Genomic DNA, 26,712 nt, shown 5'->3' with positions numbered 1-26,712 from the left:
AGCAACATGTAATGTATTCTGGAAACAAATCCTGGCGGTTTGATTAGAAGATATACTCTGTGGGTGGTTTGAACCGGAATAGTGACTTTGCTGTCATTGCCAAAGTGATAATAGGGATAGAGGGAATTGCATAATAACCTTTAGCTTATTGGAACTGTAGTGATGGTATTAGCAGAAGATGTATTAACATAGATACTTGCTCGAACAACTATTTACATTGGAAATGATTTATAATTCATTTAAAAATATATTCAAGAATTGCATTTGAGAGAGAGAAATGCACAACTAAATTCCTCATGTGGAAGAGGTAGATAGCTTTCTCAGCTGCTTATTTCCAACTCCTTATGTTTCATAGTACCATAGAATTTTAGATCTCTACAGAAGCATTTCATAGGTCTACTAGTGGGTTTTGCTTGCTCTTTCAATCCATCATTGTAGTGTCAAAATTTGTGTTCTTTATGTTTTCCTCTAACACTATTGATTGAAAACGGACATGATTGATTTAACTGATGTTTAAACTTCCTATGATATTTCCTTTGAGTTTTAGTTTAAGACTCAGGAAACGTTTCAGTGACAAATCTGTGCCAAAATGAAGGACAGACTGATTTCAGTGAAGGAACTACTTAACCTGTATTGAGTTTTCATTAAAAAATTAAATTTTCAGTGTTACCCCAATAAATTCAATAAAAGGGAAAACATTAAAAATAATTTTATTTGTTCATGCACTTATTTCAGTCCTGAAGCTGTATCATCTTGGAAGTATTAAAAATTCAGACTTGATCATTTTTGTTAATTCCTTATGCTGTACAGGATCAGATGCATTGTTCTTTTTTTATCACAATGAAGGCACCGAACTGTAGTAGTAGTCATTGTATTCTTCACCTTCATACACTTGTATTGAAAAAAAAAAAAAAAAAAAAGCCCTAAATGAACTCCCAATTTATGCAGTTTAGTTTTTCCTCTCATAAGAGAAAAAAAATAGGACAATTCTGTGAAGCCTTATATACCTTTTATCCTGTTTCCGCATCTCTTGCCTTTTAAATTTATAAATGATTAATGAAATAGTACTCAGTTGGATTGTATTATTTTCTACCATTTATCATTTGTTGATCATTCACTACTGGATTGTTTCAGACTTAATCTCTTTCCACTTATTGAGTAATTAAATTTGTTATTTACTGTATTATTGAAACCAGTAGCTTTCAAATTGTGGTCCATGGACCTCTAGGGGTGTCCCTGAGACCCTTTCAAGGAAGCTCTTGAGCTCAAAACAATTTTTATAATAATACTGACATTTTTTGTCTTTTTCACCATGTTGACATTTGCACTGATGTTGCAAAAACAGTGGAGGGTCAAAACTGTTGGTGCCTTAGCAGAAATCAAGAAAACAAATTGTAGTAGTAGTAGTAGTTGTATTCTTCACCTCCATATACTTGTATTTAAAAAAAAGAAGCAATTTTTCCTTAAGAATGTCTTAAATGAAGCAATAAAAATGATTGATTTTATTAAATCTCAGCCCTTGAGTATACTTGTTTTTGATATCCTATGTCAAGTACATGCAAAGCATTTCTGCCGCATACCAAAATAGAAAAGTTGTATCCAGCTCATTCTGTTGTGAGCTGAACTAGCTGCTTTTTTTTCATGGAACACCATTTTTACTTGAAAGAACAATTAACAAACTATGGTTTATTCAGATTTGGGTATTTGGCAGAAAGTTTTTAAGAAAATAAACAGCGAGCCTGTTATCCAAGAAAAACTGACATTTGTTGCTGGTGAATAAAAGTTGAGCTGTCAAGCAACAATAGCATGTTGGAAATCTTGTCCCTGTCACTCTGAGCTTGACAGCTTCCCAATACTTACCTTTTTTTATGAGACTGATGGTGATATTAACAAATAGGATTTTTTTATATTGTATAAGGAAATGATAACATTTTGAAGATCATCTTATTTCAGTAACGGAGTATTTTCCAAATCTCTGGGTATCTGATATTACAAAATCCTGCATGGGTAAATATCTGTTCAAAATGTTATATAGACTAATGGACTTTTTAAAAATATATTTTATTGGGTTTTTACAGAGAGGAAGGAAGAGGGATAGAGAGTTAGAAACATCGATCAGCTGCCTCCTGCACACCCCCCTACTGGGGATGTGCCTGCAACCAAGGTACATGCCCTTGACTGGATTCGAACCTGGGACCCTTCAGTCCACAGGCTGACGCTCTATCCACTGAGCCAAAGCAGTCAGGACTAGACTAATGGATTTTAATGTAACAGAGTATACAAAGTTCATTGATGTGGTTTTAGATTTCACATTGAACTAACCTTTAAGAAACCAGCACTTACTAAGTTTTGAAAAATATCTGTAATTATTTTAATAAGCAGGTACTCTCAAATGAGTGTTCTGCCTCCATATCTCAACCAAAACAATATATATCACAACATACTGATTGCATATAGGAGAATCTAGCTGACAGAATTAAGCCTGATATTAAGAGATTAGCAAAACTATAAACAGTGCTACTCTTTTCACTATTTTTTTGGGGGAAAATAGTTATTTTTAATAAAAATGTTAATTTATATTAATTCGTAATAGGTTAAGTCCACTCAGACCAAAATATGTGAAAAAGCCTCTGTTCTAAATTAATCAACTTAATATGTAAGAAAATGGTGACTTCACCAGGTATTATTAGTACTCATTTACTTTGGGTTTTTCTTTTCGTTTCCTCCCCCCCCCCCCCCCCCCCCCCCGGTAAAGGGGCTACGGAGGAAAAATAAAATTGAAAATGCGTTCATACCATTTAAGTTTTATCTTTGCTTGAGACTAAATGAAGTGTGTCATAGTTTACCCTCACTGAATTCTCTGATAAGATTTTGTTACCTGCTAATATGAAACCTGTTCACTATCTTGTGGCAGAAAATTTCCAATAGAACCTGTGTCCTCACAAAGGATAGATTTGTAACTATGGAAATAAATCCGACAACACAAAAATACTCTCTTACTATTAAGGGTCATTGCTGTAAAAATAACCATTTATAAGAGATAAAAATTCTACCTTGCTTTTTAAAACTTCCATCAAAAATAGCTTGTTTGTTTATTTGTTTTCAGTAGACATGTTTGGTTTTCATTGAGTCTTCTAAAGTTGTTATTTTGGCATTGTCATTTTGTAGATTGGCTTGACTTTTAACCTGGTTTTCACTGAGGGAGCTGGTAATAAAGTCTGTATAGGAGAAGCATCTCCTCTCCTGGCTTAAGAATAATACCCTTTCCTAGTGTGAGTAACATTTTAGTGTAAGTCAATTACTGAGTTGTTAAACAGTTAGGGATTTATTCCTTAGGATAGTTGCTAGGTAGAACTCATTCTGTAGTGAGATTGCTGGCAGAAGAAATGTCACCTAACAATGTGAATAACAAAAAGGAGTTACTGGGTCAGAATTCAAGATGAAGCTTGGTGGGTGATGAAAGATCAGTGAGAGATTTGGGCTTCCTTCCTGAGAGCTCTGTAATTATCTTGATGTTCTTGGAGTGTCACATAATGTACCTCTTAAAGCATTTTTGTGTTCTGTGGGGGTTGCAATTTAGTCATAAGAAGAAACAATCCTTTCCTTTTTCATTTTAATACTTGGATTTTATGTTAGATTTCAGATGAAATCTTTAAATGCATTCTTCATCAGTTGAAGTGAATCGCTTTAATTACTGAACTTAATAATTGAGGCAGATACTTTTTCTTCCATATTCTTGCTGTACTGTAGAAATCTAACCTGTCGGGAGACTTCCTTTCAAAGTCTTACAACCCTTCTTCTAAAATGCCTTTTTAGTAGGATAATAAACCACCTGGGGGAAACCCCCCACTGATATCTATTTAGAGGGCTTTGTTTTTTGGAAGTGGCTGTAGTAGGCTCAGCCAGGGAGGAAGGATTTTTGTATGATGGTGTGAGAGGGAAAGAGCAGAGACTCGGGAGTGTGGCAGAACAAAGATCACAGCTATGTGACTTTGTCACTTGACTTCTCTGAACTTTAGTGTTCTCATTTAATAATAGCAGCTAAAATTTACCAGTATATAGTGCTTGTTATATAATATTCTAAGCACCTTACATGTATTAACTCACATTACCCTCATAACCCTATGAGGTAGGTATTTTATTATCATTTCCAATTTATAGATGTGAAAACTGAAGACCACAGAAGTTAAGCCCCAGACTTCACAGCAACAGCATTAATAATTTGTTTCCTAGATTTAACACCTCCCTCCCCCTACTATAACATTTCTGAAATTGACTTTAGGGTTCCTAGGATTCGTGACAAAGACTGTAAAGTGCCAAGCAAAGTATCTGCCCCAAAGGAAGCACTCATGAATGTTGAGGAGGCCCAGAAAACAACTCCCTGTAGATTAAGAGAGTGACAAAGATCCACTCTTAAAAGTTGCAAGTGACTTTTTTTTTTTTTTTTTTTTAATATATTTTATTGATTTTTTACAGAGAGGAAGAGAGAGGGATAGAGAGTTAGAAACATCGATGAGAGAGAAACATCCATCAGCTGCCTCTTGCACACCCCCCACCGGGGATGTGCCCACAACCAAGGTACATGCCCTTGACCGGAATCGAACCCGGGACCCTTGAGTCCGCAGGCCGACGCTCTATCCACTGAGCCAAACCGGCTTCGGCGACTTTTTTCTTTTACGTTGGCTTTAATAAGCCAACCAGAAAACCATTTTTGCAGAATCAGGAACAATCCTTAGTAAATCTAAGGGGGGTGCTAAGGAAGAAAGGGGTTTTGAGCTACTCAAGGCAGGGATATCATATCTTGAATCTGTTTCCTCTGCACTAAGCACAAAGATTTGCTGTTGCATGAAGGTTGAATGAATGAAGTAAAGGAATGGTCAGGTTAGGAATCTGAATCCTTTGCAGGTAGTCAGAGGAAGTCTACAAAATATAAGGGAAGGGAATGTGTATTTTAGTCACTAAGGCAACTGGGGTTCAGTATATAAGTCAAAAGTGTGTTGAAGCTAAATCCAAGGTTTTATGAGCCCTCCTGGATCCAGAATGTAGTTTCTGTGTGGAAATGTGGCCCTTCTTGTAACTAAAATGACTAGATACACCAAATACATACAAATATGCTTGACTGCATTGGGGAATGCAGTTCAGGAAAAGATGGCCTTTGTCTTTTGTACCTTTTAAAAAAATTCTGCTACACAAAAGCTGGCTATATGAAAGAGAGGAGAACCAATCCAAGGAAGTTGATGTGACCCTTGAAAATGGAACTAGAAGAGCCCAGTTGTCCAAAGCTTGTGAAATACACAAAATGATTTCCTAGCAAAGAGAGAGCGAGAAAGAAAGATGTGGCAGTGTGGGTTAATGGATCGTGATGGCAATGTAGTTCAACTAGGGAAGGATTTGTGAGAGGCCCAGAAATAGTTGATCGGCCTGGGTTTTGCCTGGGTTCTGATTCTAGCTCTGTTTCAAAGGCGCATCTCTATGGGTCCACCTATAAAGTGAAGGTGCTAAATTAGATAATCCCAGAAGGGATTTTTCAGTTTGATGATGGAATGAATTGGGTAAAACAGGAAATTGAAATTTAGGAAAGCCCTGCCTAAAGCATGCAGCTATGGTGCTAACAGCCAATTTCTCAGGGATGATTTTCATTTCAGATGCTGTTCAATCTTCCCTCAAAGAACATTTGCACTGTTACCCTGTCCTGATTTTAGAATACCTGGCTGCTTTAAAGTTTGTGAGATCACATAATTTACATGTAAATTCCATTTTCCAGGTTCATGTTATAGAAATGTTTGCAACTAAAGTTCCAGTGTTTTGATCATTGATAGTGTAAACTTGAAATTTGATATAGTTGTCATTTTTTTTTAACATGATCACTTTCTTCTCATTTATACCCCTTGTAAGTATAATTTAATTCACTGACTCAAACTCATAGTTAATTTCAGAGTTTTCCTTCATTCCTTGTAAAGGGATTTTTTATTTGCAAAACTCACTCAGCATTGAGAAGACTAAATGCCCTACATTTGAGAATGTGGATTCATTAAGGAAAATTGCAAAACCTCCTTAAATGCTGTTGGTCTGTAAAAAGGGAACCCAGCAGGAAAGGAGCGGCAGTGCATGGGGGAGGGGTGTAGTTAGGGGGGCGGGCAGCAAGGGAGCTGCAGTTGAAATATTCATCAATCATTTTACTGGCACCAGGAAACCAATCAGCCTTTTAGAGGAGAGAACTTAATCAATCACTTAATGTGGGAAATTACAATTGCTTTCCCACAAAAATATATTTCCTTACTTGCTGACAGATAAATATGAGAGATAATTGGGCTGGCTGGAATTTAGAGCTAACTGATGGCAAGTAGTTACTGAAAGTGCTATGTGATGAAGAAAGGCATTTAACTTTTGAAGATAAAATTTCCTATCTGCTGTGAACTTTTTCAAAATATTTCAAAGTAAGTTTGATTTTCATATAGTGTGCCTATTGATTAAAACAAACAATTACCGAGCATTCATGGGTAATATGTGAAAAACTGTAAATTTATTCTCCAAAGCTAGTTTTCAGGAGCATTGATGAGACTAGTGGTTGGAGAATATTCAGTGCTTCCAATGCCTTGTTTGTAAAGCAACTCCAGAGCATTGCCTAAGGGACATAGCCCGGGGAACACAGTTGGAAGTGCTTGCATATAAATAAAAGCAGGAGGGATTTAGCTGTATCTTGTATTTAAATTTTAAATAGTGTGATCTCTTAGCTCTGTGCTTGAATTGCCTGTAGCCCTTAGGTCTGTAGGTGTGAACTGTTTAGGTAATCTAATGTTTTAAATTTAGAAATGGTTGGTCACTGTAGAAAATACAGAAAATTAAGGGGAAATTACCTATAGTCTTGCCTCCAAGCAACTTTCATTAAATTTTTAAAATATTTTCTTCTGGACTTCAAATCTTTGGTTTTTGCTCATTGTGATTATATATACCATTAAGTTTTATGCTTTTTGTTTTAAAGCCTTTCTTATGTTAAGAACTTTATTCATTCGACATGAAATTACTTAAAATTTTTAATAGCTATATGACAGCCTATTGTTTTTGATTGTTGGACATTGAGATAGTTTTAGTTTTTGATATAACAGTTCTGCCCAGGCCATCTTGTGTTTTCTTTCATTTTGGGGGAATAGATTTTTAGAAATACGTACCTTTGCCGACAGCCAGTTCACTAAGATACCTTGTATACTAAAATCTAGGGTTGTCAGCCGTACTTATTTTTTAAATAAATGCCCAGTACTTGAGATAGAATTGAGTCACTGTGGTAGGTTATTTGGTCTGTTCCCTCTCTCTCTCTTTCTCTCTGAAAAGGTATAATTGTTCTCAATGCCTTTTAAAAAGTCCTCTGAATCTTTTAAGATTTCTGGTACCAGGCCTCACATGCATGTTGCCTTCCAAATCCACCCCCAAACCCAGTATCTCTAGCTTGGTCAGATCAGTGCTTAGGCTCTCTTCTGTGGCTGCCTTCTCTCTATTACAGCCTAGAGGCCCAGTGAACAAATTCATGCACAGGTGGGGTTCTTTGGGGTGGCCTGTGGAGATCAGGCCCCAGCTTGGACCCCCAGCCTCGTAGCCCCAGCTTGCACCCACAGCCCCACTTGCACCCGTCTTGGCCTGGCGCTGCCCGCTGCTCACCTGCTCCACCACCCCGCTGCGGTCCTGCTCTCCTCGAGGCCCATGGGGTTGGCAGTGTCTCCACTGTTGCCTGCTGCCAGTGCCGCATCACTGACACCTGCCTTGTTCTGTGCTTCCCCCTGGTGGTCAGCACGCATCATAGCGAGCAGTTGAACTCCTGATCTCCTGGTTGAATGACAGCCCCAGGGGATAATTTGCATATTAGGCTTTTATTATATAGGATTATGGGGGAGTGGGTGGTGGCAAAGATACTTGAGCCTTTTCTGGTTGCCTCTAAAAATCTTGGGAGGATGGTGTGTGTGTGTGTGTGTGTGTGTGTGTGTGTGTGTGTGTGTGTCTGCCTGATTGTGTCACACATCTATATCATCTTCATCAAAGTCTTAAATAAATCCTGAAAATCCTGAATCTTACAATTGAATTTGATGAATTTGATTAGAAATTAAGTGTATGGAGAGTGGAGTTAAACTTATTCCTTTAGAAATCTGAAGAATTGTCATGGGTTCCTCAGTGGCTGACTTCTATACTGATCCTGCACAGGGTTATAGTGAAGAGACCTAAATGAATCTTACGCTAATTTGAAAGGCATTCACAGTTTGTAACAAGGCTGGTTTCAGAACCGAATCTGGTTATCTACAAATTATGAGTTAAAGCATAAATCAAATTTGTTAAAATTAAAGAGCCTTTTAGTAATTTTTAAAGTTTATATTGAGTTAGAGCAGTGGTCGGCAAACTCATTAGTCAACAGAGCCAAATATCAACAGTACAATGATTGAAATTTCTTTTGAGAGCCAAATTTTTTAAACTTCTAACGCCACTTCTTCAAAATAGACTCGCTCAGGCCGTGGTATTTTGTGGAAGAGCCATACTCAAGGGGCTAAAGAGCCGCATGTGGCTCGCGAGCCGCAGTTTGCCGACCACGGAGTTAGAGTAAACACTAATGTTTGAAGATCATTACTCTGTTCTTTGTGCTTACCACTGGTGGTCCAGAGAAGTTGCAATTTGCCAAGACACAGTTTTTTAAAATATATTTTATTGATTTTTTACAGAGAGGAAGGGAGAGGGATGAGAGAGAAACATCGATCAACTGCCTCTTGCACACCCCCTACTGGGGATGTGCCTGCAACCAAGCTCTCGAACCTGGGACCCTTCAGTCCACAGGCTGACGCTCTATCCACTGAGCGAAACCGGTCAGGGCCCAAGACACAGTTTTTATAATGCTCTTTAATAACAAAGTGAATAAGCCAGCTGCTGTTTCCCTCAACTATACCAATTGCATACCTCCTCAAATCCTGGTTAGTAATTAAAAGCCTTGAGATGACCTTGAATCTAACTGACCTACAAAAGCTGTCGAGTTAAGTTTATAGCTTTTGTTGATTTCAAAAGTGGTTAGGTAGAGTTGCATTCTATTTGATAAAACATTAAGACTAGCCTTGGATGTACAGTGAAGATCAGAAATAATTAAAGAGGCATTATTAAGTGCAAAAGAGACATCTGAAATGGACTTAAAAATTAAATTTGTCAACTCTTCATTTTTCAGTGTGTCAGTTTGCAATATTCAGATTTGCTGAAAAGATCTCTTTCCCCATCGTAACATCAAAGCGATTTTTGAATCCAACGAGTAATCACAACATATGTTTAATGCTTTTTATAAATACCAGTTTAATTGGTTATTAAAATATTTTACAGGAATTGTAACTTTGCTAGTAAAAACAGGCAGTGTGAAAGTAAAAATGTTAATATTTTTAAAATGCTTTATATATGGATTGTGTCATAAGATCTGGGAATAAAGGGCAGAATGTATTTCCAGTTGTTTAGAGAGCCTTGGGCTCTACTATCTGATCGGCATAATGAAACATAATTGTTGCTGTAAGAAAACTCAGGTTTTATGTGTCAGTGGGTGAGCTATGACGCCTCTAGCATCGTCTCCTAGTATCATCATCAATGTGATGACTCCCTGAAGAGTCCAGTTGTAAGGCACATAGTTTGAGCAAGCTACTAATGTCTTATATAGATGTGGTACATTTCAGAATTATGTTAGTTTTTACATTTATTTAATGAGACTAGCCTAGACTTTCTTTTGAATTGCCAGTTTGAGTCTGTAAAGATGATAATCGGGATTCTCAAGAATTTTAGTTTTGCAAAATTGATCTGAAATCATATGTATAAGTAAGGTTTTTCCAGGCTAAATGAAATTATCCCAGTTTAGTCTGGCAACAGTGCCACACAACTTTTGAATAGCAATACTCTAGAGTAAGTGATATTGTATTATGCTAGACAAAACTTCATTGGTGGAGGTGGTAATTAAAAATTATCTCGGGGCACCCTGGCCCTTGTGGCTTAGTTGGTTGGAGCATTGTCCCTTGCACCAAAAGCTTGTCAGAAGATTCCCTGTCAGGGCACTAAGTTGTGGAATTGATCCCTGGTGGGGGTACTTAAGTGAGGCAACCTATGGATGTGTCTCTCACAGATGTTTCTCCTTCCCTCTCTCTCCCCTTTCCCCTCTCCTCTTCTCCTTCTTCCTTCCTCTCTTCCCTCTCTCTAAAATCAGTAAAACATATCCTCCAGTGAGGATTAAAAAAATAAAATTATTTAGGCAAGGCCCTGGCTGGGTAGCTCAATTGGCTGCACCTTTAAGGCCCACGAAATTGTTTGGTCTGGCCCTGCCAAAGCATTAGGTGTGAATTAGTTAAATGTTTGACCAAATATAGCAGGCTAATTTTTAAGTTGATAATTTTGTATGGCTTGCAATTGATGTTATAAATATCCAAATGGCCCTTGGCAGAAAAAAGGTTCCCCACCCCTGAGTTAAAGCTTCCCCTACCCCTTCCCCTAACCGCCTCCCCCCCCTCCTACACCAAGATTGTGGGTTCAATTTCAGGTCAGTCAGAATCAACCAATGAATGCATAAATAAGTGGAATAACAAATTGATGTCTCCTCTCTTTCTCTCTCTCTCCCTCTCTTCTCTCTCTCTCTTTCTCTCTCTCTCTCACTTTCTCTCCCCCCCACCCCACCCCAGATTACCAAGCAGAGATTACTGGAGAATGAAATGAGGTTCTGTGTGAAGAACCTAGAGTGTAGCTGTGCACTTTTTATGAAAGTTATTTAACATTTCTTAATTTTCTTGTCTGTAAGGTTAATACCACCTGGTTTATAGGTAAACAAGCCAGTTGACCAAAATCCAAGTAATTGAAACTAGTTTGCCATGTGTTCAGTTTACGAAATATTCAATTCAACCATTTTTTTCCCCCATTTCCTTCTCCATCTTTTCCTGTACCTCATCCCTTCCCCATCTCACCTGCAGCTCAGACCAGGTTGTATATTTCTGCAAGTAGAACTCCTCTCTCTACCCTGGCTCTTCCATCTGCAGCCGCAGAGTACTGGGGTAGAAATAAATTTAACGTTCTTGAAAATGCTGCTATCCTGTCAGTTTTAATTTGGCAGAAATCTTTAAAAGCTAATTAAACTGCCTCATCAATACAAATTATTAATAGTTAAAACAAAATTTTGGTAAATTTAGAGAATTGGCTATTTGGACATTTGACCGTTTGGTGAGTTGACTTGGAACTGCTTCACAGTTATATTTGGATAAATTAGGCAATCTATGTAAAATAAAGTGCCTATTACTATACAGTGGTTGGATTTACTAAAGTTCCTTTTTTCTAAGTACTCCTACTCAGGGAACTTGAGAACTTCCACCCCCACCGCCGCAAGAATTTTCTCACCTGTGGGCTCTGGTTGGACAATAGCAAATGATGAAGTGATCACGGATGGTTTATGGGCCACCTAGTGACTTCCCTCCCATTGTCAAATTTGCCCAAATGGAATACCTTCTTTTAGCTTGGACATCTGTTATAAAATGGCCCTGCCTTTCTTGTTATCCCATGGGATCTGACTTCTCGGTGCTTTAAGATATGTTCCACTTTACTGAAGCACTTTATTCCCAGTTACTTGTAACTAGAATTATGAGCCTCAGGAGAGTAAACTGTAGCTTTATCAGGGTAAAAAGCAAGGCTAGGTCCCTAGAGATTCTTGGTGGGAAGTATCACAACCAGAACAAATGCTCCTGTCTCTAATACACAGGAAGCCTGGCTTCCCCACCGCTACCTCTTTGGAGGTCTCTATAAGGCCTTTCTAGTTATATCCTTAAAAAGGGAAGTGAGCAAAAGGCTGTTGAGTGCTCAGTGTGAGCCAGGCACTGTACTAAACTAATGTAATCCTTTCTACAACTTTTCTTTGCTATGTGGTGATATTCCCATATTACAGATGAGTTAACTGTGGCTTAGAGTTGAAAATAACTTAAAACTATTCCACCAAACCAGTGTTTTTTCTTTTTAATTTTAAATTTTTAAAATATATTTTATTGATTTTTTTTACAGAGAGGAAGGGAGAGGGATAGAGAGTTAGAAACATCGATCAGCTGCCTCCTGCACACCCCCTACTGGGGATGTGCCCGCAACCAAGGTACATGCCCTTGACCGGAATCGAACCCGGGACTTTTCAGTCCGCAGGCTGACGCTCTATCCACTGAGCCAAACCGGTTTTGGCTAATTTTTAATTTAAAAAAAATAATATATTTTTTTAAATTGATTTTTACAGAGGAAGGGAGAGGGATAGAGAGTTAGAAACATTGATCAGATGCCTCCTGCACACTCCCCATCGGGTATGTGCCCGCAACCAAGGTACGTGCCCTTGACCGGAATCAAACCTGGGACCCTTGAGTCCGCAGGCTGACGCTCCATCCACTGAGCCAAACTGGTTAGGGCTCTTTTTAATTTTTTAAACGTTTTATTGATTTTTAGAGAAAGAGGAAGGGGAAGGGAGAGTGAGTGTGAGAGAGAGTATGTGAAACAAACACTGATGTGAAAGAGAAACATTGATCGGCTGCCTCCCAGACTCACCCCTACGGGATCAGGAATTGAACCCGAAACGTGGGTATGTGCCCTGACCTGGAATCAGACCGGGGATCTTTCGGTGCACGAGACAACGCTCAACCAACTGAACCACACTGGCTATGGCCAAACCAGTGTTTTTCAGACTTTAGTCTTCCCTGTATCATCATCATGATTTTTTGTCATTTCCTAATATATTGTTCATTTAATATTTTAAATATTGAATAGTTAGTTAATACTTTGCTACCCAAAATTTATTTTAAAATGAAATTTTGTGATTATACTAAATGAAAAAAATATTTGCCGTAAATAGAAGACAAGAGTAAAAATAAATTTCAAAAAACAATATTGTGTTAAATTCTAGCTAATATGTCTCTCTGATAAGGCTTTTTTTTTTTTTTTTTTTTTTTTAAGGAAGGGTGATTAACAATCATTAGAGAGGTAATGGACAAAGTAGCACCAAACTGAGATTTTTCTTCTGATGTAATTAGGATTATAAGAGAACTGAAAAGATAATGACTTTGGAATGTTTTAAAATGCTTTTCTCTGTGTACTACTTAAAATCTTCTCATGGTCTTTTGCTTTAGGAAACTCTGACAGAGGTAATGGTGTGTCCACATGAGTAAAGTGAGGGGAGGAAATTTGTTCGAAGTTGAATCACTAGTGTCACAGACCATACTGTCTAGGTTCCCCTTCTCCTCCCTTTTTCTCTATTCCTATTCCTCCTTTTTATCATTCCTTTTGCCTCCCTCTCTCCCTACCTTTCCTCTCTTCTCCCTTATCCTCTAAGAATTCAGCTGACCTCAAGGTGGTATAGAAAAGGAGATTTTTAGATGCATTTTTGTGATGTCTTTTTTCCCATTTAACTATAGTGGCATAGGATTTCATCCTAAAGAACTCAGGACTTTCTCCAAACATGACAGTTCTTGAATTGGGTATGAAACATACAGTAATTTTGTAGGTATTTGTTTGCCTACATCAAGTATTTATTGAAATACCTTTAAAGACATTATAAACCTTTCTTTGATTTCTAATTAATGTTGGAAAAGCAAGTTTGAAAAAGGATATTGCCAGCAGTTTTTGAAACAGATATTATCTCCAGTGCAATAAAAGGCAATTCTTTGATTTTATTGTCTTGTGTAATTTACATTTATATGTATAAAAGGCTAATATGCTAAGTGTCCCTCTGACTGTCCAACCGGTCGCTATGACGAGCACTGACCACCAGGGGTAAATGCTCAATTCTAGAGCTGCCGTGACGCACACTGGCCATTTACAAAGAAACAGCACCACGGACCTGGTGCCAACAAAGAAACACCTAGCTTCCCCCAAGTAGGACACAGGTCCTGCCACCACCCTGGAGCGACAGCCCACCAAATTGCAGCCAAAGCTGCTGAAACCTCATAGCGCAAAATGTGGCCCCCAGCCCAGCCCTGAAATGGTTGCTGTGGGCGCCAGGTAATGACATCATATAGCAATGCCAAGCTTCCTCTCCCTAGTGACTAGCCTCCTTGGAGTTTCTTCAGCCCAGGAACACGACTTGCTTTATAGCCAGGTGCAAACATTTTACACTTTAACCAAATGTCTGTGAAGCATTTTCCCGTGCCTCATCTCGTTTGATCCTCACAGAAGTCCTGGAGTAGGTAGATAGGAAACTCGGTGGAATCCTATTTTCTTTTCATTAGCCGGAAAACGGAGATTTAGACAGTTTAGAAACTTGATCTGACTGAAAAGAAGTAAGAAATTGTGGACCTTGAAAATAACTTCAGGTTTTCTCACTGTGCAGAATATAGTCAAACACTGCCGAAGCCGGTTTGGCTCAGTGGATAGAGCATCGGCCTGCAGACTCAAGGGTCCCAGGTTCGATTCCGGTCAGGGGCATGTACCTTGGTTGCGGGCACATCCCCAGTGGGGGTGTGCAGGAGGCAGCTGATTGATGTTTCTCTCTCATCGATGTTTCTAACTCTCTATCCCTCTCTCTTCCTCTCTGTAGAAAATCAATAAAATATATTAAAAAAAAAAGAATATAGTCAAACACTGCTGCAGTTAAATATTTTACCCTTTGTTCTTCCTTCGTGATCTACAATAATAATCTGCTTTGTGTTGATATTTACTGCTGTGTTGCTGACAATTACCTGAAAGAGAAGTTGCTTTATTGGGCTGGAAAAAGTTTAGCTACATCAGGAAGCAGGTCTAATTAAGCAAGTTTATTCTATGTATATACTAGTAAAAGGCTAAGTTGACTTGTGCAGGTGCGATACATATAAAGCTCTCGCTGGAGCTAATCACACGTGTGTGTTTCAATCTGTCATTGTCGATCGTGAATTTGGTTGGCACTTCTATTATAGAGAAAGGGCAAATAGTGATATTAAAATATTTCTTGTAATTAATTTCCTTTCAATGTGCATGAATCCATGCATCAACCTCTAGTTTATAATAGTTATACATTTAATTAACATTTTTTTGCATTATGTTTCAGTGGAGATAATAGCAGTCTAGATTATAGTTTGAATTTTTAAAATCCTATTATTTAAAAAGATTATTTACATTTTAATTTGAGTTTTAAAAAAATATATTTTATTGATTTTTTACACAGAGGAAGGGAGAGGGATAGAGAGTTAGAGACATCGATGAGAGAGAAACATCGATCAGCCGCCTCCTGCACACTCCCTACTGGGGATGTACCCACAACCAAGGTACATGCCCTTGACTGGAATCGAACCTGGGACCCTGCAGTCCACACGTTGATGCTCTATCCACTGAGCCAAACTGGTTAGGGCTTAATTTGATTTTTAATCTTTAAAGCTTTCTGAATAAGAAAAAACATTTGCAGCTGTCATTTTTTTTTCTTATTTAATTTTGTATTGTGACAGTTGTTTCTTAAAAATACATAGAAATTCTGTAGTTCTGTTTAATAGGTTTGTTCTACTAGTTACACAAGAAAAAGATTCCATTCTGAATTATTTTAAATGGCATCTATACAATTCTCTATAGAAACATTTTGCACTTGGAAAGAAATTATGAGGAATTTTCTTAGAAATCAGTTATGATAATATGCAGGTGTAAAGATGAACGAGTTATTATTCAGGGTTTTCTTTGTGAATTGATTATTGTACTTCATATACTAGGTATATCTTTGAATATTTACTGTGGGTTCTTTTTTTTTTTTTTTTTTAATGTATTAATTGTAGAAAGAAAGGAAGGGAGAAAGGAGAAACATTGATTTGTTGTACCACTTATTTATGCACTCATTGGTTGATTCTTGTATGTGCCCTGACTGGAGATCAAACCTGCAACCTTGGAATATGGGGACGAACCTCTAACCAACTGAGCTTACTGTAGATTCTTGATAAATCATGTTATGAAATTTATTCCTGATCGGTTTCTAATACTAGGGGCCAGACTGGTGTGGTGTGTGACATGCCAGTGAGTTAACTGATATTTTAATAAAATTTTTCTAATACTTGGCATAAACCAAAATATATAATTCACTGCTTTGAATTATGACACTTTGAACCTCAGGTTTCAACCCAGAGTTTAGCCAAAGGTAAGCTTTATCAACATGCCTTGGTTTGAAGTAAGAGACTTCAAAAGAGTTTGAAATTTTATTACCAGTTCATATTACCTAGACTTTTACTACTTAAATCACAAACAGAAACTTACTTTCTTTCTTGCATAGAGCATACGTTTATGTTCTTCCTGTTAAAAAGAAAAGTTTTTGATTCCGACTGATTTCTTAGCTGGAATTGTGATTTAGCAACTATTCGTATGCAAAATTAGGCTAATACTTTGTTTGTGACCATTGTCGTCTTCTGAAAATTTTGTACTTAAGGATTTGGCTTTTCTTTTTCTTAAAGTGAAATTTATTGTGTACTGACTGTGTGCTATTATATGCAGCAGTCTTATAAGGAGAGTTACATTATTACTGTCATTTTGCAGATGAAGAGAACTGAGTGACTTGGCTCAGTAAATGGGAGAGATGGGATTCAAATCTAGTTCTCTCTGGATTCTAGGGCTCACACTCTTGGAATCTCAGCACAAGTTTCTGGTAGAGGAGGATCCTAAGTTCATTTGTACTTTAAAGAGTCTAGCATTTAGAAGACATTGCTTTAATGGCAGATGCAAAAATTAAAACCAAACTTCAGAATAATGTCTTCTCCATTTTTAGGCATGGGGACAGGTGTGCTCTTTGAAAATTGCTTGTAACATTTTTTTTTTCCTTAACTGGTCATGATTTAAAAAAAAAAAGGTACTTTATGGCTCATCCGGTGTGGCCTAGTGGTTGAGCCTTGACCTATGAACCAGGGGTTACGGTTCAGTTCCTGGTCATGGCACATGTCTGGGTTGCAGGCTTGATGCCAGTGTGGGGAGTGCAGGAGGCAGCCGATCAGTTATACTCTCTCATCATTGATGTTTCTCTCTCTCACTCTCCCTTCCTCTCTGGAAAAAAAAAAAAAAAGAAATTAAAAAGATACTTTAGGTGTTTCCAAGGGAAAGAACAAAGCCCAAAAGCCAATTTGTGCTGTTGGAGATGATGTTCTGGGGTTTAGGACAGAACCTTACCAATCAGGGGGCAGTGTTGGCTCTGGGCATGTGACACAGAAGCTGATTCTTTTTTGTGGAATGGAAAGAAATTTTAATAGTTAGTGCCTTTTAGGAAGTAAAGCAAAATGCCACTAGGCTACTTAAATACTATTTGGAACAAAATTAAAAGTGAATAACTTTAACTAAAAACATGAAAAGCATAATATGGCAGGGACTGTAAGTAACCAATTTCCAGGTCAGCTTGTATTTAGTCAGCCTTGTTTACCTTACAAGTGTGCTCTTCTCATTTAGTATTGTTAACTAATATTTGCTTCTGAAATTATGGTCTCTGACTTATTCAGGAATGTGAGGTGTATTCAGACAGAATTGCTAAAGTCAGATCAGAACAGCTGTCTGCCAAATAATGGTTTCTTACTTTGGAAGGCTGATAACTCTCCGTATTTCACTTAGTTGTGAGATGTAGGGAAGTAAGAATGCTACTCTATTATTATTTTTGTGCTAATGTTAATTGAAGAAGAACTTTACCTCTACTCTGATAGAATTTATAACAGGTATTAAAAACTATAAGGAAGCATGTATTATACTAATAGATTATAAATTTTAGTGGGGCAGGGTAAACTAGTATCTGTAGCTATTAAACATGCCCCGATCATTTATTTTATTGGTCCAGTGATCTGAGATATGAATAGTTGACCCAGAGGTCAATTTTCACATGAATGCTGTAGCTTCATCAAGAAGCCAACTCTGGATAATAGCACTGAGTGATGACTTAATAAAGTCATCACTGTTCCCTGTGCTAGTGTAGAGTGGAATAGCTTCTCTAGAGCGGCTACAAAGTGGTCTACATTTTTTAATCAAGAATTCTGTTTTCTAAGTAAACTTCTACTTGTGGTTTGGAGGGTGAAGATCAGAATGACTTCACCAACTATGATGATAATAATGGCTAACCCTTATTGAACATTTACTGTGTGCCAGGTACTCTCTTGAGTGCTTTAAATTTTTAAAATTTCATTTAATCCTCTCAACAGTCCTGTGATGTGTATGTATAATTTGTTATTCCCATTTTTAGATTAGGAAAATGCCAAAGCCTTTAGGACCATGATTAGTATTTTAGGCACAGAGAGATGCTGCAGACGTTCCCTTTACACAATTTCTCCTTTCTGTAAAATGAGTGTTGGGGTGGAATGAAAAGAGATTAGGGGTGCTCTAAAAGGTTTCTTCTAGTTTAAAAAAATCTAAGAATCTTAAGGGTTCCTCAAGTATTAATATTATGATTTGTACCCCTAGGACACACAATTACCAACTTTTGATAAACTCATAGACTTTCGAACTGAAAAGAATTCTAAAAAAATTGGCCAGACTTTCTCCTTTTACTGAAGAGAAAATGGAGCACAGTAGATCATACAGCATTACACAAATGGCTTATTAGTATAGTGGTCTCTTAATATCCACAGGGGATTGGTTCCAGGATCCCCTTTGGATACCAAAATCTGTGGCTGTTAAAGTTCCTTGTATGAAATGGCATAGTATTTGCCAGAATTGGAGGTTTGACTGTAGTAGAACAAAGCTAATGTTTGGCGACTTGCCACCCTAGTATATTAATTTATTGATGTCTCAATATTAGGAAATTGCTTTAACATCATAGTTGTCATAGACATTTTTATCTCTGTATAATGAGTTAAAATTTGGAAATAGGATTTTACGTATTACTCTTTTCAAGTTTCAGGAGATGTCAGGGAAATAAATATTGCAAAAAGTAGCTTTTCAAATATTGAATTTGTTTACTTTTGTAATTAAGGCCATGCATGTCATGCTAACGTGTTGAATATGAGCTAACAGGAGGAGGTTTGTAAATGGACTCATCTAAAGTGTGGTATTCGTAGACTCTGAGGCCCTGTAGTTGGGAGAGTGTCAGGCTTAACTTCAAATTCTCATCTCTCTGGCTGTTGCAAAAGCATGTGTTGTGCGAATGTGGGATTTCATTAGCCAAACAGCTCTAAATAGAAGTTACCTTGTTTTGAGTTTTGTGTGTTTTTTTCTGTGTAATAGAATATAATACCATATATAATGGTAGCTACTTTCAGTAAGATTTATGTAAAATGTCAAACCAATGCCTGGCATATAGTAAAGATTTTATAAATGGCCGCTGATAGATTATTTTATACATTTTCTTGTACGTGTGCATTTTGAAATTTCTTTAACCTCCAGCCTGAATGAAGAATTATGAACAACCCCTTTTGTTACTCCAGAGAACCAGAAATTGTAAATGAAAAGTGTCAGAGGCATCAGTACATGCAGTTTTCTGAGAAATGCCTCTACTCTATTTCCATAGAAACACTAATGACCTCTGACTCATCAAACCAAACTGCCTTCCTAAACAGTTTTCACCTTCTGATTCTGTAGTCACAGCCTTGAAGCTAGTACTGTTTTTGTTTTTTAAAAATGTCTTAAAATTGAAATATCATAATGTTGGGCTGGCTTTTCTGCCTTCAGTCTGTTTTCAAGGCTAAATTACAAAGCTAGAAGCCTGAAAACTGTATGAAAGGTGATGTAGATTGATCATATGGAAGTTATTAATGTTTCCATAGAAATGTAGACACTTCTTGTAAGTGGCATTTAAGCTGAGCAGATATGTGGGCACAATAGGTTATATAATTGAGAATCCTTGGCTTCCCCTCCCTTCACTCCTTTTATTTGCCCCTAAGATTTTATGTCAAGAAAATAACATTAGGAAAAGGGCATTGTTTTTGTTGCACTTTTAAAAATGTGACCTTAACATTTGTAGGTGGGGAAAGGGAAATAAGACTTGAAGCTCTGCCAGCCAGCTTTTGCTGTATGGACTTGTGGTTCTACCTCCCTGCATTGAAAAGCATTTTCTGTTATTCCTGAGCTATGGTTTGTCATGTTGCCTGTGAGAAGCAAAAGCTAATGGCCCAATTGGCACCCCATACACTGCATAGAAAGGAAAGAGGCAGATGTGAATTTAATGCTCAGCCAATGGAAGAAAAAGTGTTTCTGTGTCTGCTTGGGTCTAGGACAACTTGCAGGTTATAAACCTGGCTGTAAGGCAGGCCATGGTCTGGCTAGTTAATGTTTGTTACTCAAAAAAACAAAACCAAAGAACAAAACCCACAACAAAAACAACCCTCTCTCCCCCATTCCTTCTCAGCCTCTATACAAGCCATCCATTGTACCAAAAGGAGCCTGGAAGATGGAGTTGGAGGAGGGCCTTGAAAATGGGAAGAGTTCCTAGAATTTAAGGAGCTGTGGATGGTTTGTCATATGTATGTTGACTACCCCCACAAAGCTCTTTTTTGTCTCTCTCTCTTTTAGCTCCTTGTGCTTTTAGTTTACTGGTTGAAATTTTGGAGTCTCTATATTGAAGTAGTCAGAGTTGGATTGGTATTGACAAACTTCCTAGATGTATACATTTATTTTCTTTCCTCAGTGACTGTTGCCTATAGAAAAAAGCCCCAAACTCCCCCGAATGGCACTTAAAACCCTTTATGATATGGTCCTAACTAGGGTTCCGAAAGTCAGATCAAATTGCCAGATGACATTCTGTTTTCTCTCTTTATTTATGTCTTTTACATGTGGCTTTCTCAAATAGACCTGTTTGTTTGGTGAATGCTTATTCCTTCCACATGCCCCTGACTCCATGGTTGCTGCTTCTGCTCGCTCACTGATAGTGATTCTCTGACCTAATTGTATCATCTCACTGAATTCTCACAACAATCTATAGGTGAGGAAATTGGCTCAGAGAGGGAAGACACTTCCTAAGCTAACACACATATAGTAAGTGATGGTGCCAGGACTCAAACATATTCTCATATCAAAATTTATGCTCTTACTACTCTGCATCACATCCCAGCTGCATCTTGTCCATCTGTCTCAATCTATCTGTCCATCATTCACTCTCTACAGTTAATTTTTTCAAGTTATTATTTATTTCACTATCTTTAGTTTATTAGGCTTTCATTTGTTTTAATTTTTATAATATATATGTAACATAAATTTTACCTTTTTAATCATTTTTAAGTGTACAGTTCAGTGGCATTAAATATATTCATATTGTACTCTATAATTAATTTTTGTCTGTTCATTCTCGGATAATAGGGTCAGTCTTGTATCTTCCATGCTTAGGGTCTGCTACAGTGTGGGCAGGTACTTAACATTTGGAGGAATAAGTGATTGTATTTGCAAGCTGATGGAAATACTTTTCTGATAACAACTGATACACTTATAAATTGGATAATAAATAACACTAGCATATGCATTTCCATAGTTCATTTTCTTTAAAACTGCAACAGAGTCCAAAGGTGGCATAACAAATTTAGCAGAATGGAAGACTTCTTTCTAGTTTTACTTTGTCCTTCGTAATAGCCCCTGGCCTTATGTGGCTACCTTTATTTAAAATTAAATAAAGTTAAAAATTCAGCGTCTCACCCTTACCAGTGTGGCTCAGTTGGTTGTGCATACTTCTGTTTACTGAAAAGTCGCAGGTTGGATTCTTGCCCTTGTTTTGGGCTCGATCTCCCCCACAGGGGGCGTGCACGAGGCAGCTGATTGATGTTTCTATCTCTCTCCCTCTCCCTTCCTCTCGCCAAAAATCAGTAAAAATACTTTTTACAAAATTCAATTCCTCAGTCACAGTATGCACATTCCAAGTGCTCAGTATCCCCATGTGGCTAGAGGCTACCATATTGGACAAAGAACATTTCCATTATAGGAATTTCTATTGGATATCGCTTTTTCTAGACTTTAAAGGCAGAGAATAGTGAACTGTTACTTTCTCAGATAATTTGATATTTTTGCAAGAAATTCATAGTGGTGTAGTACTATTTCTTTCTGGAGAAAGACATAGTTTCTCAACATTTACTGAGCAATTTTTCCATGGATCCTGGGGGACATGTTTCAACCCTGGGACTGTAGATATAGATAAGGCTGAGACCAGATCTGACTGAAAGAAGAATACAGAATTTCATTGGGGACCTATCATAATTAGGGGAGACAAAGCAAATGGGAAACAGATACAAATGATCAGAGCTGGTTGGTCAAGAAAGGACCAGCGAATGACTGTTATATATCAGTACAAATCCTGGGTAAAGATTTTTAGCTTTGTGTTGGGGATTATGGAAAACAACTTTCTCTAGAACCTTTCACAATTAGTGGCCCTGATCATGATGTGTTATGGGAAGCACAGGGAATTGTGGGAGCATTGTGTAGGGATACCTAATTAACCAGAGCAGTTTCAAAATCCTTTTAGACCCTTGACTTCCTTCTGGAACCTCTGCTTCATTTCATATCTCACATTTAAAATTACAGTATATAAAACTGGAATTATAGTTGACTGGGTAAAATAATATTATACCTTATATTTAACTAAAACATTTTAATTTCACATTTGCAGGTCTGTTTTATTTTTCTTGGATTTTAAAACCAGTTTTTCTCTCCTCTTTTTCAAAGGTTCCTGAAAAGCCAGTAGCTTCAGTTATTGTATCTGTAGTGCCTAACTTGGACTTGTGTGTGTGTGTGGGAGAGGGTTAGACTTGACCTGAGCCCTTACATCAGAATGGTGAATGAGAGTTGGCTCAGGTGGAGAAAATAGTATGTGCAAATGAATGGAGGCTAAAGAAGATGCTGAATTCAGGGAGCTCATTGTACAGCATATCTTGGAAATATTGCCTGGTTTGGTTCCAGAGCACCACAATAAAGCGAGTATCACAATAAAACGAGTCATAATCTTTTTGCTGGTGTGTGTGTGGGGTCTTGCCTTCAATTTCTAAAAAAGGCAACCTCTCTCAAGCTCAGCAAAGCAAAGTGCAATAAAACAACATATGCCTATGGTTCGGGATGGATGGAGTATACACTGTAGAGTAGGGTAGGATGAGAAGCAGGAGATAAAGTTGAAGTGGCAGATCATGAAGGATATTTGTGTGTATAATTTCTGTTTGGCGGAAATATTCGATTTTTTCTTACAGTTGTAGAATTTTACCTTTTAAGGGCCTCACCTTAATTTTGCCTCTGGGCTGCTGAGGCTTCAAAATAGACTGAGTGGGTTGTCCAGCCCTGACCAGGATCCAGGTCTTTATTAAACCATGCTGCCTTCCTACGGTCAAATTAAATTAAAACATTCCTAGAGTAACATTTAACTATTTTTGTAAAAGACACATTATAGATTACAATTAGCTAGTGTTTCAGGCTTGAATTTGTTTACTGGCATTACCCATAAAATTTGTTCACATTTGTAAAAAAAATGGGCACTTAAATTTTAAAATTCTTTTATGTAAATACATACTTATATAGTCAAAATAGTAAATAAAGAAAAAGATAAGTAACTTTTTAACCTATCATTGTAGCCAATCACAGATTGAGGAATCACTGATCTTTTTCTTTTTGCCAAATGCCTATTGGAGAAAAGCTTGTCAACTGGATCTATCTTTGAGTTAAAGAAATTTCCTAGACTTATCGATCACTTTCCACAAAGTAGGTGATTTATGTATATTCTCCAAATGTATATTGAATAAGATGGTTATTTTTGCCCCATTTCAGGAACTAGGCTAAGGTAGTTAATTAAACAAAGATAGTGGCAAATCTGGGATTTGAATCCAACTCTTAGACCAATGTCCTTTTCACCAGGCATCTGTCTTCTAAGTTAAAATGTGGTAAGTGAATATAAACTTTGCACTAGATTTTAGATGACTTATGAGCATGCTGACTTGGTGATATATCTGTCTCTTTTCTATCCCATTTTAAAGTAATTTAAGTCACCAGCTAAAGACCCTGGATTTTTCAGAACATTTCCTAATCTGTTTAATGTGTTATAATCTGTAAGGCAGATGGTTTTGTGAGTATGTTTGTGTATTTATGTGGCTTAGGAGTCTGTTTTTTACTGAACAACTCTGATAGCCTTTGCCTTTGTGTTGAATTGAATCTGGCAGTGATTTGCATTCTTCTAGTTAGGAATCATTTTGCTAGCTAGATCTGTTTCCTGAGAATCTGAGTGAGATCCTGAGGATGGTCACCAGATCTAGCCATTCCATGTTATCAGGAGGTAGGGTTAGCATTGTTCTCCATATCTTCTCAGGCCTCCTGTTCTAGTAGTGATCTGAAAAACCAGACACAACATTATTGGCCAATGGTCTCAGGGCTGGTGGGTCGATTTTAGACATACTTACTGAATTCCATAATCGGTGCTCTTTGCGACTATGAAAGGAATTTGTTTTAAGGCAGATATAAAGAGTCCTCCTTTTCTCAGGAGGTGCCTGGAATCATGGCATCAAGTAATTTACAGTCTCAACATATAAAAAGGATTCAAGAATCACAGCATGGCCATGGCCGGGTAGTACAGCTGGTTAGAGTGTTGTCCCGATATGTCCAGGTTGCAGGTTCCATCCCTGGTCAGGGCACATAAAAGAAGCAACCAATGAATGCATAGGTTAGTGGAACAACAAATTAAAGTCTCTTTCCTCTCCCCACCCGCCCCCCATCTCAAGTAAATAAATAAAAAAATTATGGTATATACTAAAGTGACATTGGTGATGTTTTATCCCAGGTATTTGAGGATGACATGAATAGGTCAATAGTTACCCTCCTATAATATGCTCTTTGCTACCACAGACATAGCACTGGATTGGATTATTCTTAGGGATTAGTAATAGCTCACATATGTTGAGCTCTGACTTTGTCAAATACTGTGCAAAGCCTTTATATTCACTATCTCATTTGACAGACCTGTAAGGTAGATGCTGTTGTTAATCCCTATTTATTTATTTATTAAATATATTTTATTGATTTTTTTACAGAGAGGAAGGGAGAGGGATAGAGAGTTAGAAACATCAATCAGCTGCCTCCTGCACACTCCCCACTGGGTATGTGTCCGCAACCAAGGTACATGCCCTTGTCCGGAATTGAACCTGGGACCCTTGAGTCTGCAGGCCGATGCACTATCCACTGAGCCAAACCAGTTAGGGCTTAATCCCTATTTATTAAGGTTAGGGTCCATCCTTCTTGGGTCATATGGACTGAAAGTGTTAAAGGGATAAGTCTCCAAAGAAAAATCAGGATGCCATTAACAGAAGAAGGTGGGGATGGTTGCTAGGCAGATAAAAGCAATAGATGGCCAGCCAGTTTAACTATTCTTAGGATTTTCTTTGTTTTTTAGTCACCCTCTCTTTGTATTTTATCTAGTTACTCTGAGTTCAGAATGTTTGTTTTCAAAAAAATGCATTGGGCCCAGCCGGTGTGGCTCAGTGGTTGGGTGTCGACCTGTGAACCAGGAGGTCACAGTTCAATTCCTGGTCAGGGATCATGCCCAGATTGTGGTCTCCATCCCCAGTGGCGGGTGGCGGGGGGGGTAAGGCGGGGGGAGAAGAGCATGCAAGAGGCAGTCGATTAATGATTCTCTCTCATCATTGATGTTTTTATCTCTCCCTCTCCCTTCATCTCTGAAATAAATAAAAATATATTTTTTAAAAATGTACTGGGCTTTGTTCTTCCTTGATACTCTAGTAGAGTCCTTTCATTTAATGTCCAGAATCTGAGGTCCAGATAGGGCATGACTTTCTTGAAGTCATATAACTAAGCTAAAAATGATTTGGACTAGAATTAGGAGAGGTCTAATTTTATCATACTACTCTGCCTTCCTGTGCTTTTGTCCTATTTTTGAGTCAGTTTATATTAAATCACTGTTTATTCTCAGTTTCACTTCTGGCAGGATGTTTAATGTTGAACCTATGTGGAATGATGAGTTATTTCCTCATTATCTGGCATCTCTCCACAGCTTTCTTGATTCCCAGTGTCTTTATGTAGAAAGGCTTTAAAGTTGCTCTGAGGTGAGCCTTTTCAGCATCTCAGTCACTTTTAACAGCTTCTAAACTCTGGTGTTTCAGATCAGACATTCTCATTTATATCTTCCACATACTTTTAGGGCTAGACTTTCTGATTCTCTGACTGTCTTCCCCCAGACTGTGATCTAGAGGCAGGCTTGTGTTTTCTGTTTAGTTCGTCCTGCATTTGAGCATCTTCCATAATATATCGGCAGCTGTTCTAGGCATAGAAGAAGCTTCGCAGGTGGATATGGCATGGTCCCTACCCTTGAAGAGCTCATTTTCTAAGAAATATGTGAACTGATGATGAGTAGAAAGCAAACTGGAGAAAGTAGGCAGTCAATATAGGAGAAAAAAATTTTTTATCACTATGTATAGAACACTTACTATGTGTTTGCCATTCGCTGTGTTGATTTTTCTTTTTAGTGTGATAGTTACGCACAATTCAGACAGATGTAGCACAGGCCTTTTGGGCCTGAAATTCGCTTTGAGAGGTATTTCTTCCAACCTAAATACCACACTTATTAATAAAAAACTGCTTCCATTTATGTGTTGTGGGTAAAATTCTACAGCATTTGTAAACATTTTAAGTAAAACTATCCTGTTTGATATTGGTTGTAAGTTCATATTTTGTATATTTTGCTTTCTTTTGGATAATAATTGATAATGCTAAGTAGAACATGACAGATATTAAATGAATTGTAATTTTCCCATGAATTTTTATTCCAACTAACATTCTTACTCATAATTATTTGTCCTGTTGTTTATTGAGCTCCTACTGTGTGCCAAGGACTGT

General features: G+C 37.6%; 1 protein-coding gene across 4 annotated transcripts in view; it reads left to right on the top strand.

The window, feature by feature from the left end:
• The window catches only part of LOC129151572 (nuclear receptor subfamily 6 group A member 1-like), a 61,518-nt gene that overhangs the window by 6,329 nt on the left and 28,477 nt on the right, over window positions 1-26,712 (top strand). Inside the window, exon 1 of one of the 4 annotated variants that reach the window (XR_008558229.1) lies at window positions 20,297-20,372. The exons of the other annotated variants lie outside the window; for them this stretch is intronic. The gene's annotated coding sequence lies outside the window, so the exon portion shown is untranslated. Of the gene's footprint in view, window positions 1-20,296; window positions 20,373-26,712 lie in introns of those variants that run through there. 4 annotated transcript variants of the gene reach the window in all.

Source organism: Eptesicus fuscus, chromosome 15, assembly GCF_027574615.1.
Source record: "Eptesicus fuscus isolate TK198812 chromosome 15, DD_ASM_mEF_20220401, whole genome shotgun sequence".
Taxonomy (NCBI): Eukaryota; Metazoa; Chordata; class Mammalia; order Chiroptera; family Vespertilionidae; genus Eptesicus; species Eptesicus fuscus.
Note: the sequence above shows the minus strand (reverse complement) of the source record. Positions and strands in the feature narration are given on the sequence as shown.